The sequence below is a fragment of the Ceratina calcarata genome, unplaced genomic scaffold (genome assembly GCF_001652005.2).
Source record: "Ceratina calcarata isolate Rehan_Ccalc_2016 unplaced genomic scaffold, ASM165200v1 scaffold347.2, whole genome shotgun sequence".
Taxonomy (NCBI): domain Eukaryota; kingdom Metazoa; phylum Arthropoda; class Insecta; order Hymenoptera; family Apidae; genus Ceratina; species Ceratina calcarata.
Window position 1 is genome coordinate 261,774 of NW_017157600.1, and position 13,643 is coordinate 275,416.

Consider the following 13,643-nt stretch of genomic DNA (forward strand, 5'->3'; position numbering starts at 1 on the left):
TCACTATAATTTTTCAAAAAACTCATGAATTGATTTAAAATTTTACAGATAGCTTTTTAATAGTAACAAGAATCTATAATAACAAATTCAACATACTAGCATCGTTTAAGTATATAGCCTATACATCCTTAAGTATTCTGATCTTTCATCTCTGGAGGTATTGTCCGTTTATCAGGATTGTGGTACACATACATTTAGTGTCAAGGTGTGCAAACACAAAACGCGTCTCACGTAACATTGGTACCTATTAGCACACCAATAAACATAAATTTTCTAGATACGCTTAGCTACATAATTACCACATTTCAAACGCCGTTTACAACCCATCCCAGATCAGTATTCATTATGAGAACCATTATTTAGGTGATACTATATCACGCGGCGTCGCGAACGATGTATGTAATTACAGGCAGCTGATAAATAATTTCAGTTTAAATAATTTCTCCTTCATTGCCTTCCTCGTTCGGTTTACATATTTCATCTACGTGTATATAGAATAGCACATCATTCATTTGCAATAAACAGAAAATTTGCGTGCAAAATGAAATGTGTAGGTACCGCCAGTACGTATATAGGTACACTACCATCGCAGTAAAGTTTAGAAAACAACGCAAGTTCTTAGGAAACATTAAAGCTAGAATTAATACTAGATATTAATTTATATCACGTTGCGCACTGAACGTTTAACGCGGAGATGTATAACACGAATTATTTTTCAACGGAACGGCTTAATTCTCTCCGATGTTTCGCACTGACAGGCAGGAGAAATCGCGGGCCGTTAAATTGCTGTTGCTGAGAAACATTGTAGGAATTTTACTGGTTCGATAAACTTTTATAACAGTGATTACGTTGTAATGATCGACGTTACACCGCGTCGGTTCTTTCAGCAAATTTCATGATACGCATTTCATATTGTGTATGGATTGTAATAGCGGGTGTTGGGACCGTTGAATAATGCTTATACGTCGACGAAAATCCATCCAGCGACGATGTTCGCAGAATAAACAGAATTGTAGCCCGAAGGTAAAGAATACCTTGGAGCCTCTTGCAAATATACGCTGGGTGAATAATAATAGGCCTTTACCGTCGATGGACAATTCGTTCGAGTCCCGCAATTGAACGGGAACCACATACATTTTATTCACGATCATAGCGTCCTAATTTCTGTTTATGTCACAATTTCTCCTCACAGGTTAAAAATTGCATATAAAATCATAAGGAAAAATCCAGTGAGTAGAAATTGTGAAGTGAACAGAAATTGGAGCATTTACTATGTAATACATGAAATAGACTGGAGAATAGAAATAGTTTGAATATAAGTTTAGCGAGTTAATTTCCAAACTTCAAACGCACGTTTGAACGGTGCAATTTTCAGGTGACGCACCTGCCGGCAGACGATGCGTTGGGTCAGGGCACATGTTAGCACGGTTTACAAACTAAACAGCGGTTGAGAAAGGGCGAGCAGTGGTCAGGACGAGGCAAGGGGGAGCAGGGGCGGCGTCCGTTGTGCGCTGATAACACAATTAGCTTGTCTCGTCATGCGCGACCTCTGATAAGGGATTCCCTCGCTCCGGTCTACTCACTAACATCGTCCACCTCCCATCGGCTTCCATCTCCTCGACAAGCGAGCTCTTCTCTCTATCCCTGTAGTCCACTTTAGTCGCTCAGCGAGCAGGATCGCTCTCGTCAGCCGAGTAAATCCAGACGAGGAGATCCCTTGGGATCGAGAGTACACGGCGTTTCAGGGACGCGCGATAAGGGTGGCCCCGCGCGGGGGTGCAGCTTAACCCTCTCTCTTCGGGGTCGCGAAGGGGGTAAAGGGGGGGGGCCGAGTACACGCGTGTATCCACGCAACACGCGCGGGGCGAGTCGACCCCAACGTTAATACCTTCCGGCAGGTTTTCTTCACTTGATTTATTCCGCAGGGGCTGGAATCGCGTGGCACGGCGACGCACGTGCGTGCACGCGCGGCGACCGTGCCGGTTTTCGCACGGACGGACGCGCCACCGACTGTTGCGTTGTGTGTTCCGCCGGAGGGACAGATATACTTTAACGAACTCCACGGATGTCCAGATCCCCACCGGACAAATTTGCCCAGATCGAGCGAGGGAAGTGTCCCGGCCACGTGTTTCCAACCCCGGCATCAACATTTGTCGATAAATCGATACCCTTTACTTACCGTGGACTTTGATAGCGTAACGCGTGAACTCAAAACTGTGTGAGCAATGATTTTCACAGAATATCAGGCATTCCCTTTTTCGACTCTCGAACCAAGAGTACCATTTGTTTTTGCTGGCTAGCAGATAAAAGTGACCGCAGGGTCCAAGGGACGAGGCTAATTCCATGGGTATAACCGGGACTTTTATAACCCGACCCGAAGTGACCAATTGTCAGGACGGGTCGTACTAAATTATTGCGCGCCGTTAAATACCGGATTATTTAGAGACTCAAGGACAGCGGACAGGTAGGTGACCGTCGGAGGTTAAATTGTTTGTTTCAAGAAACCAATAGCACGGATAGGGATACCTACCCTGGATTATTGCGGACTGTCCTCAAGCTTGTCTTGTTCAGGAAAGACGGGAATATTGCTGGTTTAAAGTATATTTATGTAGGTAGAAGGACTAGCCTACCCTCGGATCTTATAAGATAGCCTATCTTAAATCTTTCAAAGTCAAAATAACTGTACATTCGGTGTAAGCTACGTATATTAAAAAGAAACGAATGTTATTTAACCCCTTGAACGACAATTTATTTTCAGTCAGCACTTGAAAAAGAGGAAAGTTTATGACGAGCTGGACTCGTCATTTCACGTTCAAGGGGTTAATAATAATTCTTTATTGAAAAATTATCTATACAATCAGAGAATGTGAAAGAATTGATTAATTAAGTTATTTCTTTCATTTGAGTATGTATGAGCAATAATTTAATATAGACACTGATAGATAGACTTTTGATTTCTGTATAGGAGAACTTGAAATCATTGATTCGATCGATGCATAGTAGGTTTAGTGTTAATACAGTGGATCCATCGATTGACGATTTGAAGATTGACATGGCTAAGTGGAAGCGAGCCGAGTTGCGAACGAAGGAAATAAGGAAGGAAGTAAAGAAGGGATCGTGTCACGGTGGCTGCGATTGAAAAGAAGAGGCCACCGGGAAGTGGTAGCCATAGGCGGAGGCGTACTGGAGCATAGGGGGTGGCAGCGGTGCGGTAATAGCATAAATCCGTGGTCGGCCTCTGTGAACGCCGGCTGGAGAGCGCTAGAGGGAGGGGGAAGGGACAGGCCAGGAGCAGCCGGAGTGTCGGAAGAAACGACAGTCGCCACTCGACGCCTGCCTGCATCGTACAGAAGGCAACCTGTGCGCAGACGCGAGCCGCATTTTTCGAGAGAGTGCATCCGTTCGCCGCAGGACGAGAATCGAAAACTGGTTTCCGAACGGGCGCCGCGCGTGGATCCCGGTGAAATCGATGATCGTGACCAATGAAAACTTGCTACCGAACTGTCTTTCACGCTTGTTAGTCAATCGTCGAAGTTAGACGGAAGAAACACCGGGCAGAGACTCATGTACCGGGAGTGATCGTTTGTTAACGAAGAAGGAGAGCGCAATGTAAATAGTGCACGAACCTCGTGACGAATGACATAGAACGCTTGATCGAGGATCGATTTAATCGTTTTCGGTTGTATGAACGTGGCACGGATGTCGAACGAGAGGAGCAGCTCGTGAAAGTGTATCCGTGCACGCGACGGAATAATCGTAGCCGAGACGGGACGAGACGAGATATACCGAACGTCCGCGACGTACAACCATCTATAGGTGGAACAGGTGCGAGCCACGTTTCCGGAGCCAGTAGCGGCCCGGTCGAGGAGCAACGAGGGTGAAGGACTGCACGAAGCGAACAGGGAAAACGAGAAGCCGCGCCGGGACGACGACGGGCCTCGGGATCGCTCGTGGAAAAGGAAACCCGGGAATCGAATAGAAAACGAGTAACCGGAGTCGGGCACCGTTCCTCTTGTTTACGCGACACCATCGTGGGTCGCTCGGACGCCGCTGTTCTCGTTTGTGCTGTGCCTGTGAATTATTCCGCTGTTTCGTTGCTGTTTCTGTTTTCGTTCCGAGTGTTTGTTGATTAACCGGACGCGAACGGTACAGCTGATCGCGGAGTGTCATAGAAAACTCGTGCGCGACGATACGATCCGGTATACCTAAACGTGAGCTGCTCGACAACCTCGAGGAGAAACAGGAAGAGCAAGGAGTTAGAATAAAAGGAATACTCTCTCATCTGACAGACTTTTCTTATCGGATAACGTCCAAGGACTTGGCTCGAATGGTGAGTCGCATTTCCTTCATTTATTTCGTAACGTTCTGTTCGTCTGCTTTACCAATTACATCACTCGACATTTTTTAAGAAAATAATTTTACAGTAAACAATTCTAAGATATTTTTTAATCACTAATCTACGGATGTTTATGGAAATTTTTTTTCAGTAATTTAAAGAGACACGGTATGCAGTAATACAAATGAATACAAAATATTCCGAGTGAAATACAATTTAGAATATTTAAAGGAGAAAGCAAATGTTTATGTGCCACTCGTTTTCTTAATTTTATTCATGAAGATAGGAATTTGCATAAACATCGGCAGTCTATTAATTACGTTATTATCGGAACAAATGAGTGGTAGGTAGATTAAATTGCATTGATGCTAGATGGGAGATTGAATTTTCATTTTGAATGAGCATGTGTGTTAAATCGTGTGCTCATTGAATAGAACAATCCAGAGGAATAGTAAAGAGAGGGACTTGTACTATTCTGAGCTAGTTATGATTGTACTCTATAGTTGTGTGTACGGTGGGTTCGTTACACGATTTCGAAAGTCGTTTGTGATGTTAAGTCGAAGAGACGTTCCTGTTGTCAACGTTAAACGGAAGATTTCGGAGGGAAGTACGTATGTACGAGATAATATACCGGTAGTTGTCCGTTTAAATTGATTGTGTTCGCTTCCGCACGAAAACAAATTAATCGTCCGAAGGTTTTCAGTTTCATAATTGCCTGTTTCAATGTCGTGTCAATAAAACAAGGCAAAAGAAAAATCGATGAAGCCACGTTTACTTGTCTAACGCACAGCCTTCAAAGATTCTGTTCACGTCACAAATCCTACTCATTGCCATATTTTTCTATAATTTTGTACGCAGTAGAAATTGGGATATTTAGCTGAATAGTTCTCTTCTAGCCCATAGCCCAAGCTAGCTTGTTGTATTTTGTTACCCCGTGAAGTTTCCTCTTTGCTCGCTGGTACCAAATCGTGTATTCGGTATTTGACTTTCACGAAATTCGAAACGATAACGGATGTGTACCGTCGCTCGCGTTTCGTGATAAGCCGGGCTTGGCCTCTTTGTGTCGGCAGCTCGTCGATCGCAGAAGCTAAGGGTACCGCGGCGTCTTGCCGGGGTTTTGCCATCGGCCGCTTCCGCAATTCTTCGACAACGTCGTCCGGTCGGAGCGCCGCGAAGAACGGATTGGGGTTATTGTTACAGCCGATGAATCGATGACCGGCGAACGACGATGGTTACGCGGCCGTTCGATCAATTTTAATACGCGATTCGGTTCTCGCGCCTGGGACTGTTTGCAAACAAATCGTCGGGCGATTGTGTCCGCGGCGCGCACGGTCGGCTTCTTAGGTTGATATCGCTCGGCACTTTGCGTAATTTCTCGCTGTTCATTCACACGAGATACACGACGCTTCTGTGTGCGCTTGCTCGCCTCCAGACCGGAAGATAATAAAACGGTCGACGCAGCGCTGATGATCGTGCAAAAATTGGAGCTGCAATTTAGAATAGGAAACATCTTTCCCATGGAGTCCGATAACGAATAGAAACAATTTGCAAGCAGTCAAAATATTTATTTATTTATTAATACACGAGATTGTAAAACGCATTGGAATACAGTAACAGAACAAAGTAAAAATGAAACATGAAACTGAAATAATGTTAATAAAATGTAACAATGAGAAATATTAATTGAGAGTGATATAATACTATTGTATAAATTGACGAATGAAATGAACAGTAATTAATTTGGAAAAAAGGTAATAATATATTTGATGTTCAATATAGATTTGGGGAATAATTCCACTGATGAAATCTGCATGTTGCTTCGTATTAAAATCCAATACATACGAACACTAGTCAAGAGAATTGTTTATCCGCAAATTTATGGTTCGTTTATTGCATCGGCTAATCTATTTATGAGCCGTGGAACCTCTCCATCGGCAATAAGTCCGAGAGTTCGAGGTCCGAGCCTCCCTGAACGTTGGTCAGTAATTATGCGACCTGAGGGCCTGTACCCTTTGGGCTCTCCAGGCCAGCTAAATGACCGACTATTATTGGTAGCTATAAAATACCGTTACACGGCCCTAACGCAGTTGCGTAGATTAGAATCCTGCTTTTGTACAGGGACTCGGTTAGCCGTTTCGAGAAAGAGAGAGAGAGAGAGAGAGAGAGTGAGGGAGAGAGAGATGAGAACCCCTGGGATGGTATATTCGTTGGTACTGTATGCCTTGGGGATGAGTCCTCGACCGGGGAAGATAATGAAGCAAGGAACGATGATAAACTGGCGAACGGTGGGGAAGGGGCGGCCGATAATACCGTAAAAAGTTAAGAACGTAATGTCTTTGACCATTAGAAGAGAGTCACACGGGGAGATACGTTCGTCGGGCGTCAGATTAACGTCGAAAGCGAACCGGTGAAATATTTCCGCTTCCTTCCTCGTGCCTCGTCCTTCCATTTCAAACAAAGGGGGGGACCGTCGATATTTCCGGGCGCGGGTTATTGGATTTTATTGCCGTACGGCTCGGCGTATCCGACTCGCGGGCAAACAAAAACAAGATCGTTTTCAATTGCAACTTTTATTTCAATGCGGACGTGGAACGCGCGGAGTGCGGGGGTGCTATCTCGTACAGTCTATGGCGAAACGTGTGCCCGATGGTCAATGGAAACCCTTCATTGAAACGAATAGCTGCTGGGTATATCGCGCTTCGTGAAAATGAGGTTCAAGGATTATCTTTGTTTACCGATGACTCGCGTGCACTCAATTTGTTGCAAGATTCCTCGTATCGTCTGTACGAGCGCGACCGATTACTCGAGTAATTAAGAGGAATTAGGCTTGTGAAAGTTTCGGTTTCGTTAATAGAATACGTATATAGATTAGCTGGAAAAATACCAGAGAGAAAGCATAAATTCCTATAATAGTTTTATAACCGTACTAATTTCGGACGGCGACCTATTTCTCCAGACAATATTAAAAATGAAATCGATGAAAAGCCCGGAGAGATTTCGGCTTCGTTTCATCTCCCGTTTTCCGTACATAAATCTTCATTAGAATTCGGCCAGATAAACCTTTATCAAACAGCTACGTTCTTATCCTCACGTTTTTTGCCTGGAGTAAAGGTTTCAGAAAAACTGTTTTTATTCGTCTAAAATAATCCCACGCGGTAGAAAATGGAACAGCGGCGCCAGGTTGTAGCGTCTCGTATTTTCAACTGGCCGAGAGTAACTGCGGAGCCTCAATATTTTGAGAATCCGATCGATAACGAAGCGAGTAAGTACAAGTTCGGTTTGCCCGGGGGTCGTGGATGCATACCAGGTTAACGGAGGTCAGGATCCGTGTTCAGGTCGGTGCGAGGCCATAGGAAAGCCGGATCGAGATCAAAGTAGATTGCGATCGTTCGTCGCCTTCTGTGTACATTGGCTCTTCTTCTTGCGAGCCGCGAGGTGGCTTTAAACAGCCCGGGCCGGCTCCGGCTCGTAGCTACCAGCAAAGCAGCAGGTGTACGCCTTATGACAATATTATGAGCGACTGTACAAGCCGCTCGTCGATCCTGTTTTGTAACCCCGCCGTACGCGGACATAGATAAGCGATTTTTCTTCCGATACGTCGTCGCGATTAAAACCATTTCATGTTATTTGTTGCGCATCATTAACGACAGATTAACGGTGTTACGCGTTATCACTGTTCGCTCTGTCTCTCCATTCGTGTTTTGCCATCGTGAGATTAATGATTGACGCGGTTGAATCATTTCGCTGTCGATCATTTGTCGACAGTAGAATTTGTCTTGAACCATTTGTATGTTGTTGTTTTTTTTTTTACAACAAGTATAGTCGCTATAATTGTAAGCGTATGAGAAAATGTTACACGTTTCTTACGATTTCCCGTGATCATTGATATATTAATCCATAATTGAATTAAACTGGCTGGTGAATCAGCCTCGCGTAAATCAGGTTCATAATAAATTGTTCGGTCATACCGGTTGGCTACATCGGAGGTTGTCGATCCTGTTTCGATATCTCGCCGATACCTCTCTCTTCATTCGTAATACGTATGCAGATTACGTGGCGTCTACTAAACTTACAGATATGTTCTGACTTATCCTAGTCTTGTATACACGGACGACTTATAAATCAATATACTTGAGAAGGGAAAGAAATGAATCAGTTCAATTGGTAGTTGTTCTACGATCTCAGATCATATTACGCTAATCAGGATTGAATAGAGTACGATGCTGCATTAGTCATTTCACTGTTTCCAAAGGAGATAACTCAGTACAGTAAATGTCCCAATTTCTGCTCATTGGCTTAAGATTGAAAATAATATAAAAAAAAGAGAGTGAGTAATAATTATGAATAGAAACTGGAACATTTATTACATAGTGGAGATAAAACGTTACACTGAATCCATACGACATTTTTATATTTATCTAAGGAGTATAGTAGTGGGAAAGATATTCTTGGTTACTTGAAATTCAAGTTAAGATTTATTCTCAGTGGCACTGCGAAAGCCACAGCTGCGTTTAGACTTTAGACTTAGACCATCGCCGATACCTCTCTCTTCATTCGTAATACGTATGCAGATTACGTGGCGTCTACTAAACTTACAGATATGTTCTGACTTATCCTAGTCTTGTATACACGGACGACTTATAAATCAATATACTTGAGAAGGGAAAGAAATGAATCAGTTCAATTGGTAGTTGTTCTACGATCTCAGATCATATTACGCTAATCAGGATTGAATAGAGTATGATGCTGCATTAGTCATTTCTCTGTTTCCAAATGAGATAACTCAGTACAGTAAATATCCCAATTTCTGCTCATTGGCTAAAGATTGAAAATGATATAAAAAAAAGAGAGTGAGTAATAATTATGAATAGAAACTGGAACATTTATTACATAGTGGAGATAAAACGTTACACTGAATCCATACGACATTTTTATATTTATCTAAGGAGTATAGTAGTGGGAAAGATATTCTTAGTTACTTGAAATTCAAGTTAAGATTTATTCTCAGTGGCACTGCGAAAGCCACAGCTGCGTTTAAACTTTAGACTTAGACCATAGCGGATTTGAAACAAAGTGTGCCTAGAAATGTGTACGAAAAGGAGCGGGCAGGGAGGGCAGGGAAAGGAAAGGGGTTGATAATTGTGATAGGAATCCAATCCTTTGGATGGCGAACCTAATGCCCGGTAGCGACCAATTCAATCAAGTGCCGACCAATCGTGGCCCTCGATACGGGATTTTAGCCTCGGATCGCGGCGAGGGATTTTGACACGGTCCACCGAGGCCAAATAAAATACATACACGCCCGTGTGTGGCTGTACGCTCGCTGAAATCAAAATAGATATCAATTATTCAATAGTGGAGCGTGATGAAGCGATCTGTACGTGTAAACCGTTCATCGATCTGGAAAAACAGATTTTCAATCGGGAGAACGATTCAATAAAAATTGTTATTTATTTGTCGTTTTTTATGCCGTTTTTTTAATCCTTTTTTAGGTATTTTATTTTTTATTATATAAAACAGTTATTTGTAGCAACGATTATTAAATTTATTTAAAACAGTTGTTCTTTTACTATATTAGTTATGATAAGGCTAAAAATTAAACAACTACAAATACAAGACTTCACATGCATTAGAAAAGATGAATTTTAATTATTATATTCTTCTATAAAATGAAAAAATATGTACTTTCGAGAAGAATTATGCACTCGTATTCTCGATCTTCCTGTTTCTCTAGAAGTATGACATTGAACTGAGTACTCGTTTTCAAATCAAGTTGAATTTCTCCTTATTATATAAAATATCTAATGAAGGAATTAATAATATCGAAGAATTATGCACTCGTATTCTCGATGTTCCTGTTTCTCTAAAAATATGACATTGAACTGAGTACTCGTTTTCAAATCAAGCTGAATTTCTCCCTATTATATAAAATATCTAATAAAATAATTAATGTAGATGCGAGAGAAACATTCGAATAAGAAATGTTTTGCTTGTAATTTATATTTCACTGTCTAAGGATCTTAGCTTAGGTATTGCTCAATGCATGCATATTCTAAGTGCAATCACGAATTCGGGTTCAAACTGAATTTTCATTAGTATCGGGAATGCAGTGGGAGGGGGAGGGTAGTCAGTTCGCCGGTCGCTCCGTAACAAATTAACAGCACGTGTTTCGCATTCGTATCGGCCGCGCCGCGCTTCAAAGGCAAGGCTAAACTTTATGGTTTTCAACGAACCGCCTCACGCTCGTTAAATCTAGATCTATTAAATAATGTAAGCCTAACATCAATACTGATGAAAGGATTTTTAACAAGATTTTATATCGCAAAATTAACAAGAATTCGCGTAATTAATTAAAATATGTAAAATTCTGTTGAGAAGATAAAATGAAAGTCGTTGGTTGAGAGTAGAAAAGCCACCTGCGAGACGCAACAGTTTAGCAGTTTAGCGTTACGGTAAATGCATGCTCTAAGAGTTTCCAAGCGGAGGTGCGATGTCTGTTGAAACTGCTCTGGTATTTAAAGCCGAGGTGCTAAGAAAATTGTCGAAATCGCAAACAGCGAATAACTTTATACATTAAAAAAACTGCATAACTTATCATCAGCTTGATTACACGCGACACAATGATAATAGCGATACAATTGCTTTATGCATGAGAACCGAAAGAGCTTTCGAGAATGACTTGAAACATTTTTGTCGGGCTGACTTAGCGGCACAGGAATGATTAAAAGAAAGTGAGAATTTCACTCTCGTGCCTAGGCACGCTCCCGTCCGGCACTTTTAGGTGTTCGATCGACTGCACGCAACCCGTATTTCGTAACGTTCAGCTCGCGCCGCGAGACCTTGCAACGTGCCGCGAAAAGAATCCCCTGCATACTCTCAAGCGAACGATTAAACCACCTGCGCTAATTTCTCGCGCGGTGGAAGTCATTAGACGCGTTCACGGTGGTTTCCTGGTAACACCGGTACACTCGCTGCGCCACGACACCGGTGAACCTCGTTTCTCAGTATCTGTACGTGACCTTTCCGAGTCACGGGACCGAAAAATCTCATATTTTAACGGGCACGTCGAAACGAAACCGTTTCTTACGGCTTGCTGAAATTATATTACCTTCGGATCAGTTATATGGTTACGGAATACAAAATTATCCTCTGAAACGAACCATCATGGTATTTAATATACAAGGCAATAATTTATACGGGTTCAAAAATCAGAAAAAAGAAACTCTTGCAAAGTATTTATTCTTTTATGAAACATCGCAAATAAAAGCGACAATTGGGTGTCTACATTTAGGTGGTCCCTGTATAACGCAATAAATAGACTGCAGCTTTAAGGATGTATTGGCTATACACTCAATCCCAAAAGTTTATGTACCGTAGAAAAACGCATTTCCTTTCCAAACTTTTGGGATTGACTGTAAAGCCAATACATCCTTAATGCATTTATAAAAAAAATAGCAAGTACACAAAATATAAAGAATTTATTCAATATCCAAGGATACACAAGATATCAGAAGTAAATATTAAGATTTCTAAGACACAAGAAGAATTCCTATTTAGAATTCATTTTCTACATCGACATTAGAAATTATTTTATATAAGGAACCGCAGTCTAGTAGTAAGAATGTACAGTACGGTGATAATTCTTCTTCTTAAGAGAAGCATACATTCTACTCTGGCGATCTTAACAAGAAGAACACAATATCTCGGGTGTGAAACAAAAATACATTAGACCGCAGCATAACCGCGTTACGCTTTCCTGGGAGCGATTTCACGTTCAAGGGTGGACGGTATTGAATTCCGCGACGCCTCGGTGCGTCATGTAGGCGTAGCGATTTTTGCCAAGCGCGTTTGGCACGGAGTCGTGACCTCGTTCGAGGATCGTCCCGGTCCCCGGAGAAAGGCTTCTTCTTCGAGGCAAGAAAAAATAAGGAGAGAGAGAGAGAGAGAGAGAGAGAGAGAGAGACGGACGGGGAAGGAAGCGACGGAGAGAGTAGCAGGCGAAGGAAAGAACAAATTAGAAGGTTGCTCGAAACAGGAGGGGGCAATGTTACGTAATGTCAGGATGTCCGTTCGTCTGGTTCATAAGGCATTCAACGAGCAAGCTACCGCTTCCACCTAGCAGCCGGAACAGTTTTCAGAAGCAACGGGCTTTCCGGTCGACTCGCACCGATCCACGTGTTCCATGTAGATAGAATTTGCGTGTTACTCCTTTAGAATAGATTTTATTTCATTTCGGAGACACACAGGATGATAGAAATAATTGTTACGAGGTTCTGAAATCAATTAATAATTTAGAAATACAGTCCCTGGAAAAAGCAAATATAATCTAGTTTTTTAAGAGAAGGAGTGAGTAAATTGCGCTTTAATTGCACTGTCGCGATTGGAATTTCCCTTTCGTGACAGTAATCCTGCAAACAATAATCAGAACAAATTACGGTTAACGTAGATAATCCTAACGTTGACATTCGCCTGAGAGTCAATAATTCTTTTGTTACCATCCTATCCTTTCACCACCCGATACGACTAGTTCTCAAGGATCTCACCGATCTTTGCTTTCAGTCGTTCGTTACCTGCCTTCAGCCGAGGTCCACAGGTAGAACAGTCGATCCCAGCCATCTCGGTTATCTTAGTTAGTGCACAGGTCGTTATTTACATCGACGTCCATTCGACGTACCTGTACCTAAGTGATACCATTTGAAACCTGACCCAGTTTTTCCTTCGAAGATGTCCAATAAACTATTTCAGAACTGGAAAGTCCTGTAGCTGCATAAATCAATTACGCCAGCCAGTTATAACCATAAACTTAATAGCCTATAAATAACACTAATTTTTATTAGTCCTATTTCTTCGTGTCAATATTATGGTTCACCTGTTTAAGTTTCATAGGCGAATCAGTTTAATAAGAGAAGAGAGACGCGCGGTGTCTTCTCGGCTGTTGAATGAGAAGCACAATGAAACGTGGTTTGTTCAGTGGCGTAATGGTCATTACCGTTATATCTCTTGAATCGAGCGAAAAACCGGCGTCGGATACTTTATTGTGTCCGTAAGGTCGCGCCTTTTTGCCAGCCACGCTGCGTGTACACTGTCTGCAAGAGGTGGAAGGCCGGCGCGCATTACCCCGTAATGGTAGACACTTTCAAAAATTACATAACACCATTACAGGATGTAACAATGTATTAATTCAACGCGCACCATCAAATAAGAAATTCATGTAAAATATCTTTTAAAGAAACTGAGAGGAATCAACAGTTTTGAAACTGCGGATTTTTATTGCAAAATGTACTATCTATGGTATCAGCTTATAAAA

At 42.1% G+C, this 13,643-nt stretch overlaps 1 protein-coding gene across 2 annotated transcripts in view; it reads left to right on the plus strand.

Annotated features, from left to right (window-relative positions):
* The first annotated feature begins 3,331 nt into the window (after window positions 1-3,331).
* The window catches only part of LOC108625133 (claspin), a 54,336-nt gene continuing 44,024 nt past the window's right edge, over window positions 3,332-13,643 (plus strand). For both annotated transcript variants that reach the window (XM_018024895.2, XM_026813641.1), the window contains exon 1: window positions 3,332-4,330. The gene's annotated coding sequence lies outside the window, so the exon portion shown is untranslated. The remainder of the gene's footprint in view (window positions 4,331-13,643) is intronic.